At 33.4% G+C, this 19,850-nt stretch overlaps 1 non-coding gene across 1 annotated transcript; it reads left to right on the top strand.

Moving 5' to 3' along the window:
• The first annotated feature begins 19,669 nt into the window (after nt 1-19,669).
• TRNAK-CUU (transfer RNA lysine (anticodon CUU)) lies at nt 19,670-19,742 on the top strand. The gene has a single exon. It is a non-coding gene; the product is annotated as a tRNA-Lys (tRNA).
• Nucleotides 19,743-19,850: the final 108 nt, after the last annotated feature.

Below are 19,850 nucleotides of genomic sequence, written 5' to 3'. Positions count from 1 at the left end.
AAATGACAGTTTTAAGCACATTTTTGGAATCCTCATTAAATTTCCTATCCAATAACCTAAAAAAACACTACCAAATTGAGTACAGTCAGAGAGAAAAACAGTGTCAAAGTTTGAACTAACAGCAACATAGTTTGAAAGGACAGTCAAGGACAAAATCGTCTGTAAAACCCATTTGTAGTGTGAAAATGACAGTTTTAAGCACATTTTTGGAATCATCATTAAATTTCCTATCTACTAACCTAAAAAAACACTACCAAATTGAGTACAGTCAGAGAGAAAAACAGTGTCAAAGTTTGAACTAACAGAAACATAGTTTGAAAGGACAGTCAAGGACAAAATCGCCTGTAAAACTCACTTGGAGTGAGAAAATGACAGTTTTAAGCACATTTTTGGAATCATCATTAAATTTCCTATCTACTAACCTAAAAAAACACTACCAAATTGAGTACAGTCAGAGAGAAAAACAGTGTCAAAGTTTGAACTAACAGAAACATAGTTTGAAAGGACAGTCAAGGACAAAATCGCCTGTAAAACTCATTTGTAGTGTGAAAATGACAGTTTTAAGCACATTTTTGGAATCCTCATTAAATTTCCTATCCAATAACCTAAAAAAACACTACCAAATTGAGTACAGTCAGAGAGAAAAACAGTGTCAAAGTTTGAACTAACAGAAACATAGTTTGAAAGGACAGTCAAGGACAAAATCGCCTGTAAAACTCATTTGTAGTGTGAAAATGACAGTTTTAAGCACATTTTTGGAATCCTCATTAAATTTCCTATCCAATAACCTAAAAAAACACTACCAAATTGAGTACAGTCAGAGAGAAAAACAGTGTCAAAGTTTGAACTAACAGCAACATAGTTTGAAAGGACAGTCAAGGACAAAATCGTCTGTAAAACCCATTTGTAGTGTGAAAATGACAGTTTTAAGCACATTTTTGGAATCATCATTAAATTTCCTATCTACTAACCTAAAAAAACACTACCAAATTGAGTACAGTCAGAGAGAAAAACAGTGTCAAAGTTTGAACTAACAGAAACATAGTTTGAAAGGACAGTCAAGGACAAAATCGCCTGTAAAACTCATTTGTAGTGTGAAAATGACAGTTTTAAGCACATTTTTGGTATCCTTATTAAATTTCCTATCCAGTAGCCTAAAAAAATATCACTAAATTCGGTACAGTCAGGGAGAAAAGTGCTGCCAACGTTTGAAAACACAGTCAGCGACAAAATCGTTTGTTAAACTCACTTGGAGTGAGAAAATGACAGTTTTAAGCACATTTTTGGAATCATCATTAAATTTCCTATCTACTAACCTAAAAAAACACTACCAAATTGAGTACAGTCAGAGAGAAAAACAGTGTCAAAGTTTGAACTAACAGAAACACAGTGTGAAAGGACAGTCAAGGACAAAATCGCCTGTAAAACCCATTTGTAGTGTGAAAATGACAGTTTTAAGCAAATTTTTGGAATCCTCATTAAATTTCCTATCCAATAACCTAAAAAAACACTACCAAATTGAGTACAGTCAGAGAGAAAAACAGTGTCAAAGTTTGAACTAACAGAAACATAGTTTGAAAGGACAGTCAAGGATAAAATCGCCTGTAAAACCCATTTGTAGTGTGAAAATGACAGTTTTAAGCACATTTTTGGAATCATCATTAAATTTCCTATCTACTAACCTAAAAAAACACTACCAAATTGAGTACAGTCAGAGAGAAAAACAGTGTCAAAGTTTGAACTAACAGAAACATAGTTTGAAAGGACAGTCAAGGACAAAATCGCCTGTAAAACTCATTTGTAGTGTGAAAATGACAGTTTTAAGCACATTTTTGGAATCCTCATTAAATTTCCTATCCAATAACCTAAAAAAACACTACCAAATTGAGTACAGTCAGAGAGAAAAACAGTGTCAAAGTTTGAACTAACAGCAACATAGTTTGAAAGGACAGTCAAGGACAAAATCGTCTGTAAAACCCATTTGTAGTGTGAAAATGACAGTTTTAAGCACATTTTTGGTATCCTTATTAAATTTCCTATCCAGTAGCCTAAAAAAATATCACTAAATTCGGTACAGTCAGGGAGAAAAGTGCTGCCAAAGTTTGAAAACACAGTCAGCGACAAAATCGTTTGTTAAACTCACTTGGAGTGAGAAAATGACAATTTTAAGCACATTTTTGGAATCATCATTAAATTTCCTATCTACTAACCTAAAAAAACACTACCAAATTGAGTACAGTCAGAGAGAAAAACAGTGTCAAAATTTGAACTAACAGAAACACAGTTTGAAAGGACAGTCAAGGACAAAATCGCCTGTAAAACCCATTTGTAGTGTGAAAATGACAGTTTTAAGCACATTTTTGGAATCCTCATTAAATTTCCTATCCAATAACCTAAAAAAACACTACCAAATTGAGTACAGTCAGAGAGAAAAACAGTGTCAAAGTTTGAACTAACAGAAACATAGTTTGAAAGGACAGTCAAGGACAAAATCGCCTGTAAAATCCATTTGTAGTGTGAAAATGACAGTTTTAAGCACATTTTTGGTATCCTTATTAAATTTCCTATCCAGTAGCCTAAAAAAATATCACTAAATTCGGTACAGTCAGGGAGAAAAGTGCTGCCAAAGTTTGAAAACACAGTCAGCGACAAAATCGTTTGTTAAACTCACTTGGAGTGAGAAAATGACAGTTTTAAGCACATTTTTGGAATCATCATTAAATTTCCTATCTACTAACCTAAAAAAACACTACCAAATTGAGTACAGTCAAAGAGAAAAACAGTGTCAAAGTTTGAACTAACAGAAACACAGTTTGAAAGGACAGTCAAGGACAAAATCGCCTGTAAAACCCATTTGTGGTGTGAAAATGACAGTTTTAAGCACATTTTTGGAATCCTCATTAAATTTCCTATCTACTAACCTAAAAAACACTACCAAATTGAATACAGTCAGAGAGAAAAACAGTGTCAAAGTTTGAACTAACAGAAACACAGTTTGAAAGGACAGTCAAGGACAAAATCGCCTGTAAAACCCATTTGTATTAACACTATTCCGTCAACCATTCCGCAGCTGTGTCACTCGTCACATGTGAACGACAAGGAGTTTTCCGTGCGTAAAAAGCATTCATTCCGCACCCCGCGCTCCTTTATAATTCCGGATACATGAGAACCGAGCTTTATACTACTGTTATCCATTACCTACCGTGAGTAATAGAGTCGCGTACACGACAAGGATACATACAGGGTGTCCCACGACGAAAGACATCGATTGATATTGGAAAAAGTATAAATAAGAAAGTTTTGAAAATTTGGCAGGATACTGATGTGGGCATGCCCAATCTAACTAAAAAAACTAAATAATTTCAAGATGGTTGCACTTCCGTTTATACCGGAAGTCGATCACACCTTTCTTATTTTAATTAGAACACCCTATATATTATTACATATTTGGATTCCTCACAAAATTCTGACCAACTTTTGTGTACAATGCCCTGTGCCTATCTCTAGCCGTTTTCGAAATATTTGATGTTTTTCCAAAAAAGTGACAGTTGCAACGCTCAACAAATTTTTGTACTCTGTCAAAACCGTATTTCATTTTGCGATAAAACTTTGGGTTATTGTAAATACAGGATCGTTTTATTAAACTGAGGGTGCGTAATGACTCATTTGTATACAGAGTCGTCAAAAAAAAATCATAAACTTGCCACTAAAAAAAATGAAAAAAGTTTTTTAAATAGAAACCCACATTTTTTATGACGGAATCATTTTGAGCATAAAAAATTACTATACGTTTCAATTTACTTGCCTATACCTAAATCCAACCCATTTCGTTTTATTTGAGAATAAACATTTTTTCTACGAATGTTTGCAAATAAGCTACTTTGCATACGTAAAAGTGTGTGCAAAGTGGCACTTTCCCGCACACTTTTTAAAATGCTGATTATACCGTGCAACAGTGCTTTTATATAGACTATTCTACATAAAATCTGCTTAGAATTTTGCGTAGAATTCAAAAATGTAATAATATTCAGGGGTTTCATATAAAAAACACGACTTTTTTCACATTATTCTTCCGTACAGTTTAGGTAAATAAACCACCTTGTCTCTGTCTTTGAAAATGAGGCTTGTTTCCTTAGAAACCAAAGCTCATTGTCAAACAGCGCATTTATATGCAATTTAAAGTCTACAACAGTGTTTATTCTTACTTATTTAAGTTAAAAAAACTATTTTAATAATGGATATCACTGAAGATGAACTTCCGGAAGATGTTCTAAAAGCCGCCAACATGGCTAGTTTACAATTGCTGCCTCTCAAATCGCGAGAAAAATGAGAGAGAAAATGGAGTTGTTTACCCAATGGTGCGAACAAAAGGGGATAAAAACTTTAAAGGAAGAGGTACTTTTAGCGTATTTTGTTACTTTAAGCAAAGAATTCAAACCTAACACAATGTGGTCAAAGTATTCAATGCTCAAAAATGTAATAAAAATAAAAAGAGACATCGATATCGGTGAATTTTATAAGCTCACTGCATTTCTGAAAAAGCAGAATGTTGGTTTTAAACCTAAAAAGGCGAAAATTTTTACAAAAGAAGAAATATTCAGTTTTATGAACTCCGCACCAGATGAAATTTACCTGTTAATTAAAGTTGCCACTATATTCGAACTTGCTGGTGCATGTCGAAGGGAAGAGCTAGCCAATTTAACCACTACAGATATTGAAGACAAAGGAAACCTCATAATTGTTAAAATTAGGGATTCCAAAAATCATACAGCAAGAAACTTTATAATATCAGAAGAAGTTCATAACGGAACCTACCTGCAACTGTACAGAAGATACACCGGCCTACGTCCAAAAAAGTCAAACAATCGTTTTTTCCTAGCCTACAGAAAGGGTAAATGTTTTTCGCAAAGTGTTGGAGTAAACAGTTTTGGAAAAATGCCTTCTGAAATAGCTATTTTTTTGAAGTTGCCAAATCCAGAACTCTACACAGGGCACAGTTATCGTCGATCATCGGCAACGTTCCTGGCCGATTCTGGAGAAGGAATCACTGACATAAAACGCTTGGGGGGTTGGAAATCGACTACGGTAGCTGAAGAATACATTGATGAATCCACAAGTTATAAAAAAGGATTAAGTAACAAAATTCTGACCTTCAATCCTAAAGAAAGTGAAGCAGTTCCAAGTACCAGTATTTTATCTTCAGTTGCTCAGTACTTCAGTACATTTAACATTAATGTTGTTAATAACAATAAATAGTTATAAGTTGTTGTTTTTAATATCAATAAAAATTAAAAACAAAATGTATAGATATTTCATTCGTAGAAAAAATATTGTTCCTAACACGTGTGCAAAGTAGTTTTCCCGCACTTGAAGCTTATCCTAAGTCTAACTGCTTTCGCGTGTGGGAAAACATAACTTTGCACACTGAATAGGAAAACTACTATTTTATTATTAAAACTCCAGATTTCTTGAAGAAAATTTCTCTCTCTAATTACGTGTGGATTTATGTCACACCAGGAGTGTGAATTATGTCTATTGAACATTCCATTTTTAGTGAATTTGGCCTCGTCGCTCTAAATAATATTATTCAAAAACAATTCATCTCCAGAGTGACTAGTCAGCAAAAACTCACTAAAAACAACTCTCTTCGGAAAGTCAACCTCTTTTAAGTGTTGCACTAATTTAAATGAAAAAGGGTGAAATGTATGTTTCTTCAGGATCCTTTGAATTGAGCTTTTGGATATGCCTGATTCTACAGAAACTTGTCTTATTGACGAAGTTGAATTTGCAACAAAATAGCCCAAAATTGCAATTTCTACATTTGTATTAATAAGGATTGGTTTTGTTTTAATAGCTTTTCTCTTCACAGATCCCGTATTCTTAAAATTTTCAATTATTTGCTTGACAGCTTTTGGTGATGGCTTTGGTTTTTCTGGATAACGAGCGGCAAAAACTTTATCACATTCTCCGTAAATAATAAACAGATTTAAGTAATCTTGGTTGGAATAACGTAACCGCTACGGCATATTTGCAGTTGTCAAAACACTAGTGTGATTAACATGCTCTGCAGGTATCCAATATCACCGTGTGTCAAAAGCATAACCAACTAGAATACCAGATAATTCCAACCGTGCAGCATAATAAAATGTTTGTTCTCAAATAAAACGAAATGGGTTGGATGTTGGTATAGGCAAGTAAATTGAAACGTATAGTAATTTTTAATGCTCAAAATGATTCCGTCTTAAAAAATGTGGGTTTCTATTTAAAAAACTTGAGATTTTTCATCACTGCGAATAGAGCTTCAAAAAATAAGGTTTTTTTCCTTTAACGCTTTTTCGAAATATGAACAATAACGACGATACAGGGTGTCAAAGTTTTACTGAAAAAATAAAAATTTTATGATTTTGGCCAAACCACTTGAAGTAATTAAACAAAATTTTGTAGGTGTCAGTAGCTACGTGGAAAGGAAATTTTCCAAGAAACAACAATTTTTTTGCGTTTACCAGTGGCGCGCGTATAATTTTTTAAAAACATTTTCGAAAAAATATATTACCCTACTAGTTTTTTTTTTCAACATAAAATTTATTATTGAATTCCTTGTTCAATTCTAAAAATAAAACCCCTTTTATTATTTTTTGCAACGACGCACCGCGTTTGAGTAAAAAAATAAAAACCATCTTAATGCGTGCCTAAAATTAAATGCTGTCTTAATTTAAAATGTCAAATTATTAAAACTTAGTTCAAAGGCGGCTGAAATCTTTTGTTTATGTTTATGTCTGTTGATAAAGAATAACCTGTAGTTAGTTAAAATTAAATTTAAGTTATTTTTTATTTTGTTTTTTTTTTTTTCAGTAAAATTTTGACACCCTGTATCTTCGTTATTGTTCATATTTCGAAAAAGCGTCAAAGGAAAAAAAAACTTATTTTTTGAAGCCCTATTCGTAGGTGAAAGGAAAGCACCAACTTTGGAATCACCCTGTATAATCTACCATTTTCAATTACCTTATTGCTATTATGTTGGTTGTGAAACTTTTTATATACTTTTTCAGTTTATTGAATAGGAAATGTATTAAGGATTCTAAAAATGCGCTTAAAACAGTCATTTTCTTACCCCAAATTATTCTTTAAAACCACGTGATGTCTGTCACTAATGTCAGAATTGTCAAAGTTTTACTAGAATTTGCAAGAATTACATTTTAACACAGTTTTCAAACAAGACGATTTTCTCAGATTTAACAGTTATTTTGACAAATTGTCACTTCATAGTCTAGCCAAATAGTCTTCTGAAATCACGTGACAACTGTCAATAACGTCAAAACTGTCAAACCATGCTCAAAAGTTGCAAAAGTCATAGTTTAAAAACGTTTTCTGCAGTATTTGATATAAAACGTGTTTCTGAGAATTATGTCAGTTATTTTGACAATTATCACGTGACGTCTAGCTGAATAGTGTTCTACAATCCCGTGACAACTGCCACTAACGTCTAAACTGTCAAACCCTGCTCTAAAGTTGCAAAAATCAGGGTATGAAAACGTTTTCTTGCAGTATTTGATATAAAACGTGTTTCTGAGATTTATGACAATTATCACGTGACCGTCTAGCTAAATAGTGTTCTACAATCACGTGACAAATGTCACTAACGTTAAAACTGTCAAACCGTGCTCTAAAATTGAAAAAATCAGAGTTTAGAAACGTTTTTTTGCAGTATGCGATATAAAGAGTGTTTTTGAGATTTATGATTTTTAACAATGGTCACGTGCCTAGCTAAATTATCCTTTAAAACCACGTGATATCTGTCACTAATGTCCAAACTTAAAATACAATTATTAATAGAACACTATTTCGCTAGACGGTCACGTGACAATTGGCAAAATAACTCTCATAAATCTCAGAAACACGTTTTATATCAAATACTGCAAGAAAGCCTCCTAAACCCTGAATTTTGCAACTTTGGAACATGGTTTGACAGTTTTTACGTTAGTGACAGTTGTCACGTGATTTTAGAACACTATTTAGCTAGACGGTCACGTGATAATTTTTAAAATAACTGTGATAATCTTCAGAATCACCTTTTATATCAAATACTGCAAGAAAACGTTTCTAAACTCTGATTTTTGCAGCTTTAAAGCATGGTTTGACAGTTTTGACGTTAGTGACAGTTGTCACGTGATTGTAGAACACTATTTAGCTAGACGGTCACGTGACAATTGGCAAAATAAGTCTCATAAATCTCAGATACACGTTTTATATCAAATACTGCAAGAAAGCGTTCTTAAACCCTGATTTTTGCAACTTTAGAGCATGGTTTGACAGTTTTGACGTTAACAACAGTTGTCACGTGATTTTAGAACATTATTTAGCTAGACGGTCACGTGATAATTTTCAAAATAACTGTAATAAACTTCAGAAACACGATTTATATCAAATACTGCAAGAAAACTTTTTTAAATCCTGATTTTTGCAACTTTTGAACATGGTTTGACAGTTTTGACGTTAATGACAGTTGTCACGTGATTGTCGAACACTATTTAGTTAGACGGTCACGTGACAGTTGGCAAAATAACTCTCATAAATCTCAGAAACACGTTTTATATCAAATACTGCAAGAAAGCGTTCCTGAACCCTGATTTTTGCAACTTTCGAGCATTTTTTGACAGTTGTCACGTGATTTCAGAAGACTATTTAGCTAGACTATGAAGTGACAATTTATCAAAATAACTGTTAAATCTCAGAAAATCGTCTTGTTTCGAAAACTATGTTAAAATGTAATTCTTGCAAATTCTAGTAAAAGTTTGACAATTCTGACAATAGTGACAGACATCACGTGGTTTTAGAGAATCATTTGGAGTAAGAAATTGACTGTTTTAAGCGCATTTTTAGAATCCTTATTAAATTTCCTATTCAATAAATTGAAAAAGTATTTGAAAAGTTTCACAACCAACATAGCGGCATTAACGTAATTAACAACGGTAGATTATATACAAAAATGGTAGAAAGACTACAAAAACGGTAGATATATCTACCTATAATAGTTAAAGTCAAGTCTCAGACTCTTCAGTAATACAAGTAAAACAGTTTGGCACTAAATGCTACGATATTAGTATTGAAAACTAATTTTTAAAAATAAAAAAGTCCGAACATTTAATTTGGACTCTTTCTAGTGTTTAATTGAATTCTAAACTTGTTTCAGTCCTGAAAATAGACTTTTTCTGTTGTAGATTGTTTTTGTTTGTAGAATTGCTAATAAATATTGAATGATAATGAAACATAACACATACATGTATACCACAGTCGTTTTTATTACTTAAATACATTTACAAAAATTAATATTGAAGATACTTACTCAACTTTTAAATTATTTGACTTAAAAACAACATATTACTGAACTTTCGTGTCATATTCACATTATTTGGTTTTAATATCACTTCACTATTCACTCACTACCACTCACAGCATCTTTTCTTTCTAGAAAACAGAATTTTTTCCTTCAAATCTTTCTATTTCTTATTCACCTTAGTGGCTTTCCACACTTTAATCATCATATTTACTTTCTGACTATCATATAAATATAGATGCTCCTCAGCTTCCATTAACACGTGCAGGATATCACACTCTGGCACATACGTATTTTGAGAAACCACCTCTAAATAGTTTTCCGTCTCTCCTTTTTGAATCGCCTCGTAAACAAGCTCAATCAATCTACGTTTTCTTCGTAAATCCAATGTAACTCGATGGCAAAATCTTCTTATTGACGAACCCTTCATCCAACAGCACCACTCTAGTTCACCAGTTTCCGGGTCTCGTATCTCATGTTGTTTTCGTGCTCTGCACATGTTGAAAGTTTTTCTGTAATTTTCATTTTTGCAACATGGACCAGCCTGACTCATTGTCTTCAACTATGTTCACTTGTCACTGATTTGAATGCCGTTTCCCAGACTGACGAGAAATATTTATCTGAAACCACCCTCTTTTCAAAAGGTTCAGGTAACTCTATAAACCGTACCCGATTTTCAGAAAAATTGGTTATTATCTTTTATGGTTCATGGGTTATGGTGCAATAAATTTGCACAATGGATCTGGTAAAATAAAAAGTGATTCACAAAAATATCTGCATGTTGTTTTGTCTCGATATTTAACCAAAATATTGATAGCGGCAGACAAAGGTAGTTGGTGTACAGATAAGTGTTCCATTTTCGACACTTTTCTAGAGTATTTTGATTATTTTCAAAGGTACAACCGTTTTTACGTCACTATCCTACTTTTTCGTGAAAATAGATATTTCTATAGTTTTTAAAATACAGAGGAAAATTGAAAAATATTATTTTTGTATATTCTAATATATGACACGGGTGTCCTAAACTTTAGCAAATTCTAGTCAATTTTTTATTTTTTTATCAATAAACAAAACTGCCCAAACCAACCAACGTTTTCCTGTCCAAGGAGATTTTTTCCAAAATTTCCACAATTCTTCGCTTATTTCCAAATCAAAACCAACCTATGATGCATTGTGAGAGTTGGTTTCAACAAGATGGCCCAAATGCCCATTATGTCGTAGAAGTCCCACAATACCTGGATCCACTCTTTCATAATCAGTGGATGAGATTATTGAATGGCCCCCCCGATCCCTGGATCTTACGCCATTAGACTATTTCCTTTAGGGTCATGTAAAAAATGTGGCGTACAAAATTAGAGCAGAGAAGTCTTTAGTCTTGAAAATTGACTATTTTTTTAGAATTTTTGACTACAAATTCACACAAGACACCAAAAAGTGACTCTGAATAAGTGAAAAATTAACATCACAAGTTTAAAATTTACATAATATGGAGACAAATTTCGATATTTTAGTCTTGAAATAGTCATAAATACAGGATATTGACATTATATTCATGAAAATTACTTCGCTTTTCATTTTCTCAGAACTCTGGACTATTTCTAGTGCTTTAAAACTACTTTAAGCTTGAAAAATCAAGTTTCAAAACTATATTCATCAAGTCTTTGACATAGCAGACTTAAAAAACGATTTTTACATTCTCCATAGACTACTAAATTGACTTCTAGACACCTCAGTGCCATTTCTAAAAAATGTAGACACTTTTTAGTGCTTTAAGGTTGTTTTCAGTCTGAAAAATCGAGTTTCAAGACTATCTTCACAAAGTTTTTGACTAAATTATCCTGAAAGCCAGTTTATACACTATGGATAGTCTTGAAAATATCATTTCAAGCCTTTTCACTATTATATTGAATTCTACACTTATCCGTGCAAAAAAATTGGAGCATTTCTAAGAAATTCTGACTGTTTTTAGTGTTTTCAGACTGTAAAATCGAGTTTAAGACTATTCATAACAGTAAAAGTTAGGTTTTAGACTTTTCAGTAATTAAAGTAAACAATTTTAGTATTTGCTAATGCTACCATAAAAACTGAAAACTAATTTTTAGAAATGAATTAGTCCGAAAATTTAGATTGTTTACAGGGTTTAATTGAATTCTAGACTTGTTTCTAAGTTGTACAACAATTAAAGTCCTGAAAATACACTTTTAGACTCTCTTTTAGTCTTAGTAAAGTTATTTCTATCTTTAAAAGTCAACTTTTAGACTATTTTTGGGTCAACAATCTTTGTCTTGACTTCCGAGTGCTTGAAATCCAGTTTCAGACACTCGACAATGGATTGAAATCTGAAAAAAAAAAGATTTTAAGACTATTTCTAGTAGGAAATAACAAATTTTTATATATTAGTTTAAAAAATTTAAAGCCTGTAACAATTACAGTCCAAAAATCCTGTTTTTTGACTATTTTCAATGTCAAAAATTAACTTGTCTCCCAGTTGACCAGATTTGAATCGTTTTGAGCCATTTTAAAGTAAAAAATCTGACGTACTCAGGTAGACAGTGGTAAAAGTAGATATACAGAGTGAATTTATTATCGTGCAAGCTGAAATTTGTTGTTTCACTTTTTTGCAATTTCATTTCAGGACACCCTGTATTAAAAATCTTTTATAATCAGTGGATGAGATTATTGAATGGCCCCCCCGATCTCTGAATCTGACGCCATTAGACTATTTCCTTTAGGGTCATTTAAAAAATGTGGAGCACAAAATTAGAGCAGAGAAGTCTTTAGTCTTGAATATTGACTATTTTTTTAGAATTTTTAACTACAAATTCACACAGTACACCAAAAAGTGACTATGAATCAGTGAAAAGTAACATCAGAAGTTTAAAATTTGCATTTGAAGTAAGTTTTCATAATATGAAGACAAATTTCGATATTTTAGTCTTGAAAATAGTCCTAAATACGGGATATTGATTTTATGAAAATTACTTCGCTTTTCATTTTCTCAGAACTCTGGACTATTTCTAGTGCTTTAAAACTACTTTCAGCTTGAAAAATCAAGTTTCAAGACTATATTCATCAAGTCTTTGACATAGCAGACTTAAAAAACGATTTTTTTTGTTTTTTCACTTTTTTGCAATTTCATTTCAGGACACCCTGTATTAAAAATCCTTCATACTCAATGGATGAGATTATTGGATGGCCCCCCCGATCTCTGAATCTGACGCCATTAGACTATTTCCTTTGGGTTCTTTTATAAAATGTGACGTACGAAACTATAGAGCAGAGAAGTCTTGAAAATTGATTTAGAAAAGCTGAAAATTGACTTGTAGACCTGAAAAACTATTAAAAAAAAATAATTTGACTACAACTTCACACAGGACACCAAAAAGTGGCTACAAATCAGTTAAAAGTAACATCAGAAGTTTAAAATTTGCATTTGAAGTAAGTTTTCATAATATGAAGACAAATTTCGATATTTTAGTCTTGAAATAGTCGTAAATACAGGATGTTGACATTATATTCATGAAAATTACTTTGCTTTTCATTTTCTCAGAACTCTGGACTATTTCTAGTGCTTTAAACTACTTTCAGCTTGAAAAATCAAGTTTCAAGACTATATTCATCAAGTCTTTGACATAGCAGACTTAAAAAAACGATTTTTACATTCTCCATAGACTATTAAATTGACTTCTAGACACTCCAATGCCATTTCTAAAAAATGTAGACACTTTTTAGTGCTTTAAGGTTGTTTTCAGTCTGAAAAATCGAGATTCAAGACTATCTTCACAAAGTTTTTGACTGAATCATCCTGAAAGCCAGTTTATTCACTGTGGATAGTCTTGAAAATATCATTTCAAACTTTTTCACTATTAAATTGAATTTTACACTCATCAGTGCAAACATTTTTAGCATTTTTAAGAACTTCATGATTGTTTTTAGTGTTTTAAGAAAAGAAAAGTCAATTTTTGGACTTTTCAGTAATGAAAGTAAACTTATTATTGGATGGCCCCCCCGATCTCTGAATCTGACGCCATTAGACTATTTCCTATGGGATCAAGTAAAAAATCACTCTAATTTCTAAACTATGAGTGTTAGATCATCAGTATGTGATATTGTTACATTCAGAATACATAAATGTAACGATGACTTCTTGATTTGTCAAATTTTTAACTTGAATACCTTAAACTTGATTCACCTTTCTATAGCAATTAATTGTTACGTCATTTCAATTTACTTGTTGCTATACTCGTCAAATTGTCACATTTTAGTTTGTGAAGGGAAAAAAACGTGACACTATATAATTATACCAATATGTTTATTATTATTATACATTTATAAAAAAACTTAAATTAATAAAATAAGAACAACATATTATGGCACTTGTTGGTTTCAATATTACTGTACTAGTATCACTTCACTATTCACACTGTCTATCACTCGTAGCAACTTCATCAGAACGTTTTCCTTCAAATTCTACAATTTCTTATTCGCCTCAGTCCTTTTCCACACTTTAATCATAATATTTACTTTCTGGCTGCCGTACAACTGTGGATTCTGAGCCGCTTCCATCAGCACGTGCAAGATATCACACTCTGACACGTACGAATTTTGAGAAACTACACGTAAATAGTTTTCCGCGTGTCCTTTTTGAATTGTTTCGTAAACAAGCTTAATCAATCGAAGTTTTCTTCGTAAATCCAGCGTAATTCGATGGCAAAATCTTCTCATTGATCTACCGTTGATCCAACAGCACAATTCTAGTTCACCAGTTTCCGGGTCTCGTACCTGATGTTGTTTTCGTACTCTGCACATGTTGAAAGTTTTTGTGTAATTTTCATTTTTGCAACAAGGACCAGCGCAACTCATTGTGTTTAAATTTTCACTTGCCACTGTTTTCAAGACTGTCGAAGAAGAACTATTTGAATTACAAAAACCGTCCTTTGAAGGAGGTTCAGGTAAGGTAATAAAATGAACCTTCTAGCGGCCTAAGTGTCTTCTCCGAAAAGGGCTTATCTAACAACAAAGTACCAGCCAATAAATGGTACCTAATATTCAGAAAAATAGGGTAAATCTTTTTTGATTTATGGGCCTTGGTGTAGAAATTTTGCCAGTCTAATTCACCGAAACATGAGTCATTTTATAACCAAATAGCTGAATGTTGTCTAAAAGTAATACTAATTGCATATTTGGGAATAACTTAATTTTTGTCTGGGTGACAAATTTCTTATCTTATTCTTAATGGTTTTCATTGGGTGGTACCAAATAAAGAATTAGTAATAACTTTTTTTTTATTTTATGAGAACTAGTATTCTTATATTTTTGTATTCCACATATTTTTAACGCCAAAGGCAAGAAGTATCTCCTGATACTCGAAAAGAACATAAAAACCTTGTGATGGTTCCAGAGCACAGTTGTTTACTGATAACACATTAAATGATGGATTTTCTGATTTTTTTTTGAAGAGGTTTGAAATCGTTGTAAGCTTAGAAAACACTACTGATCCAAAGGAAACCATACGCTAAAGTAAAAGTCAAATGCAGAGCAGCATTTTAGAAGGAGAAATCAAAAACATAAAAGCCCTGAAAAGTGGAGCAATAGTGCTGAAAAGCTTCCCAACAGAACAAAATTAAAGAGATTCTTGGAAATAAACAAAATATTAAGCTAAAAGGAACTGCGGGTCTCAATCCAATGTTTTTAATACCTGGAATTTTTAAAGGATACTCAAACGAGGCATTTTTAGAAGAACTAATAAGAAAGAATAGCGAAATAGAAGAGGACCTACCAGGCATTGATTTTTCCAAGGTAATCACAGTAATAACACGAAAAACATAGTGCAAGACGTAACTGTTCTTAACAAATTTTCTATCGGAAGTGACCACAGAGCCGTCAGAGCAAAAATAGTCATGAATACAAGAAAGGAGAGGTCAAAACTAATAAGAAAAACTAAAAAGCTTCTAGAAAATAATTAACAACACAGAACGCAGACCAATACGCACAACCCCTTAATTCCCGTCTATCACACAAGCTGACAAATGAAGAGGATATAGACATTGAGGAGATAAACCAACAAATAATAACAGCAATAAAAGAAGCGGAAAACCAAGTGCAGGCAATCGCTTGGAGTTGGAGAAGTTGAGTGATGAGAATGGACAAACCACCACAAATAAGCGAGACATCTTGCTAATCGTGAGAAACCTCTGTGCGGAGCTCTATAAGAAAACTACAACAATAGAAATTGGCATGGGCACTACCGTGATACAAAACCAGGGCTCAGAAGACATCCCAGTAATCATCACTCAAGCCGAAATAAACAACTGCTTAAAAGACATGAAGAACAATAAATCAGTAGGAGATGACGAAATTAGCACCGAAAATATAAAACTAGGAGGATCATCATCAGCACTTCTGAAAATACTATGTAAGTTATACAACGCTTGTTTAAGAAACCCCAGAATGCCTGATCCATGGAATAAGTCCACCATAATACTTTTACACAAAAAAGGAGATACTTATAGCCCAAATAGAAAACTACAGACCAATTAGCCTGTTATCGCAGATATATAAGCTGTTTATGAGAATAATCACCAAAAGGGTGACAGCTAAACTCGATCTTTACCAACCTATTGTGATGATCATCTTCATACAATTAAAATCCTCATTGAAAAATGCCTAGAGTATAATCAACCGTTACCTCTCTATTTTGTAGACTATGAAAAAGCTTTTGACACAATAGACCACCATAATATGCTTAGAGCCCTCGCTGATTGCAGAATCCACCATCGCTTCATCATTAAGCAATTCTACAAGAACGCAAATGCTCTCATTAGACTTTATGAAGATACTCTTAGCTTCCAAATAGAGAGAGGTGTGCGGCAAGGAGATGTCATCTCCCCCAAACTATTTACCAACCTTTTAGAGTACTCGGCATCAACATTAATGGTGAAAAACTTAGTCACCTTCGCTTCGCCGATGATCTGATATTAATTACAAATGATCTCAAAGAAGCGCAAGAAATGATGATCGAGCATCCAGAGAGGCTGGGCTGAAAATCAATATAGGCAAAACAAAGTTCATGACAAAAGTTGCCAGTGAAAACCTAACAGTGAACAACTTAAGCATTGAGCAAGTATACTCCTACAAATACTTAAGGCCACGAGATTCGATTGGGAAGGGATAATCAAACCTGCGAAATTGGCAGAAGAATAAGTCTTACAGCCCTTGGAAGATTGAGCTATTGGAGTAACAGATGCCATCACAAGAATATCGACTCTAAAATGGAACCTAGCAATAATAAACGACAGCAGATGGACTAGAAAAATAACTGAATGGAGACAGCGAGACCACGCTTTCCACAGCAGAGGCAGACTGCCCAGTAGTTGGTGAGATGATCTGAAGCGCATCCAAACCAACTGGTTAAATGTACAGGATAGAGGAAGATGGAAATCTTTACGGGAGGCTTATGTCCAGCAGTGGACGAACGTATAGTTGTGTGATCATGATGATGATGAATCACAGTAATAGCGAAAAGAAACTGAGGCTCCACCTTCAGTAGCTAAATGGTTCTTCAAAAGAGCAACCATATTTTTTGATTTAATGAAAGTATATGTAACCGAGTATTTTAACTTGGCGATATGCTTTAATTGTTCAGGGTTTGGACACGCGGCTAAATATTGCAAAACATGCTGCCATAAGTGTGGAGGTGCTGACCATAATGGTATTGCTTAGCAGTAGATTTAAAATGTCCAAACTGTTGCAAAATGAAATACAAAGAAGAAGTCATTAAACACTCAGCAAGGGATATAAACTGTCCAGTGTACCAAAAGCGCCTAAATATATACAAGAATCAAGTTAACTACTCTGAGAATAATTTTTTACTTTTAACTTTAAACTTTATCGAGTATAATTCATCAAAACGTGCAATCCTTGGAAAATTCTGTGGATAAATTGAACTACATGTTACAAGATAACTGCGAGTGCAGGATAATTTGCACCTCAGAGCACTGAAAATCAGAAAGTCAATTGGAAAGCTAGGGTATAGACAATTTTAACATCAGCATTTTGCCGAGCAGAGCTATGGCTTTATAAAGGGTAAATCCACGCAGACATATCAGTTCATTCTGTCAGTTATTGATCACTTCGAAAATGGGGAAGCAGCTTTTGGTATATTTCTAGATCTTTCAAAAGCCTATGACTGTCTAAATCGTGATATATTACTAAATAAAATGGAAAACTATGGGATAAGAGGACAACCACTTAATTGGGTAAAATCGTACTTAACTAGAAGGTGTTAATAAAAATGGACAGTTTAGTAAGTCCACAACTCTTTTAAACAAATATGGGATAGCACAAAGTAGTACACTGGTGCCATGTATTCCGTGGTCAACGAATCCTGGCAAACTATCTTGAACTATGCTGATGATACCAACTTAATTGTAGCAAATAAATGCAGTTCACAGCTGGTTACTAACAGTCAATATTTAACAACAAAAATCGCAACATGATTTAACGATAATAGGCTAATTTTAAACTTAGAAAAGACAAGTTTGATATTAAATCGAAGAAAAAAACTTTAAGTGTAGACTTTGAGTTTTTTTCTTCGATTTATGTGTGCTTCGGTCTCTTTGAGAATATGGACCCTTTCTACGATTTGAAGTTTGATATTGTTCAAAAGAAAACGGTCAAATTTCAATAACATAGACAAGTTATTAATACTAGACAGGGATTTCTTAAAGTACCAAGTTCCTGGGCGTTCATGTTGATGAGAATCTTGACTGATGGGGTTTACATGTGAACAAACTTCTAAAAAGACTATAGGCTCCATTGGCTACGGAATACGAATAACAGGAAAGTATACATATACTATAAACGTACCATATATGATCAGGAAAAGGAGAAATTATGATTCAGTGATGCAACAACTGTCTTCTAACAAGCTTAGTAGCTTTAAGGCCAGATATCTCCAAAACTACTCGCCGTAGACAGTTCAAATTCGAAACCCAATTGACTTAATTAATTATTGGATTAATGACACTTTTCGCCTTTAATTAAGGCAGTTGAAGATGATTTTCCTAATTGAAACATTTTCTCCTTTAAAAATGTCAAAATACAGAAAAATGTTATATTTAATAAAAAAGGCGTCACACTGCTAACTCAAACCGTTTTCGAGATAAGAAAAATGTCTGGAAAAAGTTAGCCAAGTTTGACGCCCTCTAGCGGCCAAACGACGCAACTTAGCAGTGCCCGCTCAACCTCACGTGATAGCTCCATTCATTAGCTACCTACGATCATATGATATTACGGAATGTTTCCAATAATCGAGTTATTTGCGATTTTTTAGAAAAATGCACAATAATTTTGTCCAAATAATTAAGTTTTTTTTTTTTGGCCGTCGCCATATTGGATTTATGACACGGTGGTCATTTTAACAAATTTTGACATGGAGAACACGAATCTGGTGTTTCGCTGTAACTGCCGCCATTTTGTCACTGCTAAAATTAGCGAATATTTTTGACTTTGAATTATTTCGTCATTTATAAAGCAAATCATAAATTGTCATATGTCACTGAAATCAGAATAAAATACACTATTTTGTGGTCTAAAAATCCAATATGGCGTCCATAACAAAAAAGAAAGTTTTTTTTTTTTTAACTTTCTTTATGGCTTTTACCAGGTATAGGGTATTCAGCCAGACCAAGTTAGGTTAGGTCGAGGGTGGCCTACGCCAGTAAAAAAAAAATCAAAGTGTAGAAAAAAGAAAGTTGATGATGACGAAACGTCGGACGACAAATTTGAAACCAACATCGTATAGCTAGAAAAAAGTGGCAATGAAAAGATGTTTTTAGTTTTGGAACATCTCTTCAAATAAGGTTAGAAATAAGTAAAACCAGAAAATCAAAATTTTCGAAAATTGAAATTCATCAATGATTACACTATTATTAGCATTGAAAAAGTACTCATTGGTGGCATTTCGTTTTCAAGCTCCATGGAGCGAGCAGAGCGTTTTTGACGTCACGATAACGTAATTTGGTAAAACCATAATTTGGCCAACTGTCAAATTACGGCATTGTGACGTCAAAGCTCGCTCATCCATGGAGCGTGAAAACGAATGCGGTCATTGTGTGACGTCAAATTCCTATATTTCATAAATCGCAGTAATCGCACCAAATCCTCGAATGCAGCCCACGCTGACAGCTGTCAAATTTGCTAAAGACTGTTCATTTGACTGACCACTAGAGGTCGCACCAGTTCTTTTGAAACGCCAGTAGTTGGTAATCGAAAATATTTATGTAACCGCTGACCGCTGGTTTCTTTAAGAGACAATCTCCCGTTGAACTTTCAGCCCGGCTAGCTCAGTCGGTAGAGCATGAGACTCTTAATCTCAGGGTCGTGGGTTCGAGCCCCACGTTGGGCGATACTTTTTTTTATTTACATTTTCAATTTACTGGCAGCAAGCAAATAATAATTACAAATTTACTTCTGCAAACATGACAACAACCTCAACTCATTTAAATAACAACAA

The sequence above is a fragment of the Ips typographus genome, linkage group LG5 (assembly GCF_016097725.1).
Source record: "Ips typographus isolate SLU linkage group LG5, UJ_Ityp_2.0, whole genome shotgun sequence".
NCBI classification, from domain to species: Eukaryota; Metazoa; Arthropoda; class Insecta; order Coleoptera; family Curculionidae; genus Ips; species Ips typographus.
The sequence above is the reverse complement of the archived record's forward strand: the minus strand, read 5'-3'. Positions and strand labels throughout refer to the sequence as shown.